At 41.1% G+C, this 4,091-nt stretch overlaps 1 pseudogene; it reads left to right on the top strand.

The window, feature by feature from the left end:
• Positions 1 to 261: 261 nt before the first annotated feature.
• LOC115522477 lies at positions 262 to 411 on the top strand (annotated as a pseudogene).
• Positions 412 to 4,091: the final 3,680 nt, after the last annotated feature.

Below are 4,091 nucleotides of genomic sequence, written 5' to 3'. Positions count from 1 at the left end.
TACTTTAAAATAGCTTTGCACAGGGGCGCCTGGGTGGCGCAGTCGGTTAAGCGTCCGACTTCAGCCAGGTCACGATCTCGCAGTCCGGGAGTTCGAGCCCCGCGTCAGGCTCTGGGCTGATGGCTCGGAGCCTGGAGCCTGTTTCCGATTCTGTGTCTCCCTCTCTCTCTGCCCCTCCCCCGTTCATGCTGTGTCTCTCTCTGTCCCAAAAATAAATAAAAACGTTGGAAAAAAAAAATAAATAAAATAAATAAATAAAATAGCTTTGCACAGTGGCAGTATCATAGCCAATGAGGTTTATCCGAGGCATGATTATTGCTAATTAAAACATACTTTAAAATAACTCACTGATCAAAGAAGGCACCATACAGGGAATGAGAAAATGCTTAGAATAATATTGAGAACACTATGTACTGAACCTTGTGAGATGAATGAAGTCTTTAGAGAGGATGCTGGGAAGATGGCAGAGAGGAGGCACCAGGAATCTATCTCCAGACCTGGACAATTGCACTGGCGGAATTTGATGCAACTTTTGTAGAGCTGTGGAGTCTACCAAGGCTCCAACTTCCAGAGGAAGATTTGGATGGTAAATTGTGGTTAGTGTTGGTCAACTTAGCTGCCTATCCCCCACCCCCAGCCATGGAACAGGCAGCTATGAATGTGTTCCTGGAGCAATTTGCACACAGCTCGTGAGAGCCCAAGAGGGCAAAAAGGACCCTGCCTCCAAATACCTGGAATTTGAGCTCGGATCTCTGATGGCTGCTTCTGGTCACAGAGGTGGGCAGCCATTGTTGTGCCTCCCCCATTGTTGCAAGCCCCTCCTCCTTGGGCTAAAGTGACTTCCAGTGGATTTAAAGGGCTAGTGCCCTCCCCTCTCCCATTCAAATATTACCCATTTGGGGAGCCAGACATTAAAAACTAGGATATTCAAAGGCAACTGCATGTATGAGGAAAATTAGAAAGTGGCCATGCATGCCCAGGGAAAGGCTCAGAAAAGACCTGAGGAGACCTTAAGTTTATACCTCTGGATTATCCTCAGCATAGAAACAGCCTACAATAATCAAAATACAAAAACAATAACAACAAAACCCCAGCAAACCCAGGAGGGTAGTAACTGATTTCCAGAGTTACGACATGTCCAGTTTTAAACAAATCACCAGGCATGCAAAGAAACAGGGAAATATGTCCCTTCAAAAGAAAAAAGTGAATCAACAGAAACTTAAAAACAAGTCTCTGTAAAAGACCTGATGGCAGATAAATTAGACCTTAAAACAGCTGCCTTAAAGACACTCAAAAAACTAAAGGAAGCTGTGGGAGAAATTCGAGAAAATGATGTATGAATGAAACATATGTCAATAGATAGCTAGATAACGTAAGAAACCACACACGCACAAAATTCTGGAGCTGAAAAGTACAATAACTAAAATGAGAAATTAACCAGAGGGATTCAAAGGCAGATTTGACCAAGCAGAAGAAAGGATACCGCACTTGAAGACAGGACAATGGAAATTATTGAGCCTGAGGAACTGAAAGAACAAAGATTGAAGACCATATGTTAGAGCAGAGATCAACAGAATAGACAACCAAAAAACAATAGAGAAGATAAATGAAACAATTGTTTTTTCAGGGCACCTGGGTGGCTCAGTCAGTTGAGCATCCAACTCTTGATTTCACCTCAGGTCATGATCCCAGGGTTATGGGATTGAGCCCTGTGTCAGGCTCTGCACTGAGTGTGGAGCCTGCTTAAGATTTTCTCTCTCTGAGCCAAGGCATAAGAGACTCTTAAAAACTGAGAACAAACAGGGTTGATGGGGGGTGGGAGGGAGGGGAGGGTGGGTGATGGGTATTGAGGAGGGCACCTTTTGGGATGAGCACTGGGTGTTGTATGGAAACCAATTTGACAATAAACTTCATATATTGAAAAATAAAAAATAAAAAAAAAAGATTTTCTCTCTCTTCCCCCCTCTCCTACTTGCATGTGAGCTGTCTCTAAAAAAAAAACTTTTTTTTTCAACTTTTTTTTTTTTTAAATTTATTTTTGGGACAGAGAGAGACAGAGCATGAACGGGGGAGGGGCAGAGAGAGAGGGAGACACAGAATCGGAAACAGGCTCCAGGCTCTGAGCCATCAGCCCAGAGCCCGACGCGGGGCTCGAACTCACGGACCGCGAGATCGTGACCTGGCTGAAGTCGGACGCTTAACCGACTGTGCCACCCAGGCGCCCCAAAAAAACTTTTTTTAAAGTTCATTTTTTGAAAAGATCAGCAAAATGACAAACCTGTAGCTATGATGAAAAAAGAAGATTCAAATTACTAAAATAAAAATGAAAATGGGGACATTACTACTAATTCTATAGAAATAAAAAGGACTATAAGAGAAAACTAATGAGCAGTTGTACTCCAACAAACTGGATAACCTAGATGAAGTGGGAAATTTCCTAAAAACAAAACCTACCAAGACTGCATCACAAAGAAATAGAAAACCTGAATAGACTTATAACTAGTAAGGAGATTGAATCAATAGTTTTAAAATCTGTCAAAGAAAATCCCTGGACCCAATAGCTTCTTGACAAATTCTACTGTTTAAAGAACTAACTTTTCCAAAAAATTAAAGAGGAGAGAAAACTTCCTAACTTACTCTGCGAGACCAGCATTAAACTCATATCATACCCAGACAAAGACACTACCAGAAGACTACAGACCAATATCCCTATGATCATTGATGCAAAACTCTTCAACAAAATACTAGCAAACCCAAATCAGCAAAATATTCAAAGTATTACACCATCACCAAGTGGAATTTATTCATGGAATGCAAGGATGGTTCAAGATACAGAAATCAATCATTATAATACACCACATTAACAAAATGAAGGGGAAAAAACATGATCATCTCAACTGGTGAAAGCATTTGACAAAATCCAACACTTTTTTGTGAAAAATACACTCGAGAAACTAGGACTAAAAGCAAACTACCTTGACATAATAAAAGCCGTATAAAAAACCTATAGCAAACATCATACTCAATGGTGAAAGACTGAAAGCTTTTCCTCTAGGACCATGCACAAGACATGGATTCCTGCTTTTACCACTTCTATTTGGAAGTCCTAGCCAGAGCAGCTAGTCAAGAAAAAGAAATAAAAGGTATCCAAATTAAAAAGGAATAAGTAACATACTCTGTTTGCAGATGATATAATCTGATATGTAGAAAACCCTGAAGATTCCATACACACACACACACACACACACACACACACACACTGTTAGTTACTAAGTAACCAAACAGCATGGTACTAGCATAAAGCAGACATAAAGTAGATAAATGGATTAGAATAGAGAAACTCAAAATAAATCCTTGCACATGTGATCAAATTATTTTTGAAAACGGTGCCAAGACATTCACTGAGGGAAAAAAAACAGTCTTTTCAACAAATGGTGCTAGGAAAACTAGATATCTATGTGCAAAAGAATGAAGTTAGACCCTTCTCTGATATCATACAAGGTTAACTCAAAATGGGTCAAATACCTACACATAAGGCCCAAAAACAATAAAACTCTTGGAAGACAGATGACATAGGACAAGAGTTCATGATACTGGATTTGGTAGTGATTTTGTGGATACACCAAAGGCACAGAAAACAAAAAGAAATAGACAAATGGACTTAATGAAAATTTTTAAAATTTGTGCATCCAAAGGCACCATCAACAGGATTTATAGAGCAAACCTCAGTTAAAAAAAAAAAAAAAAGAGGAGCGCCTGGGTGACGCAGTCGGTTAAGCGTCCGACTTCAGCCAGGTCACGATCTCGCGGTCCGTGAGTTCGAGCCCCGCGTCGGGCTCTGGGCTGATGGCTCAGAGCCTGGAGCCTGTTTCCGGTTCTGTGTCTCCCTCTCTCTCTGCCCCTCCCCCGTTCATGCTCTGTCTCTCTCTGTCCCAAAAATAAATAAACGTTGAAAAAAAAAATTAAAAAAAAAAAAAAAAAAAAGAATGCGGGGCGCCTGGGTGGCTCAGTCGGTTAAGCGTCCAACTTCGGCTCAGGTCATGATCTCGCGGTTTGTGAGTTCAAGCCCCGTGTCGGGCTCTGTGCTGACA

This window comes from Lynx canadensis, chromosome C1, assembly GCF_007474595.2.
Source record: "Lynx canadensis isolate LIC74 chromosome C1, mLynCan4.pri.v2, whole genome shotgun sequence".
In the NCBI taxonomy this organism is placed as follows: domain Eukaryota; kingdom Metazoa; phylum Chordata; class Mammalia; order Carnivora; family Felidae; genus Lynx; species Lynx canadensis.
Note: the sequence above shows the minus strand (reverse complement) of the source record. Positions and strands in the feature narration are given on the sequence as shown.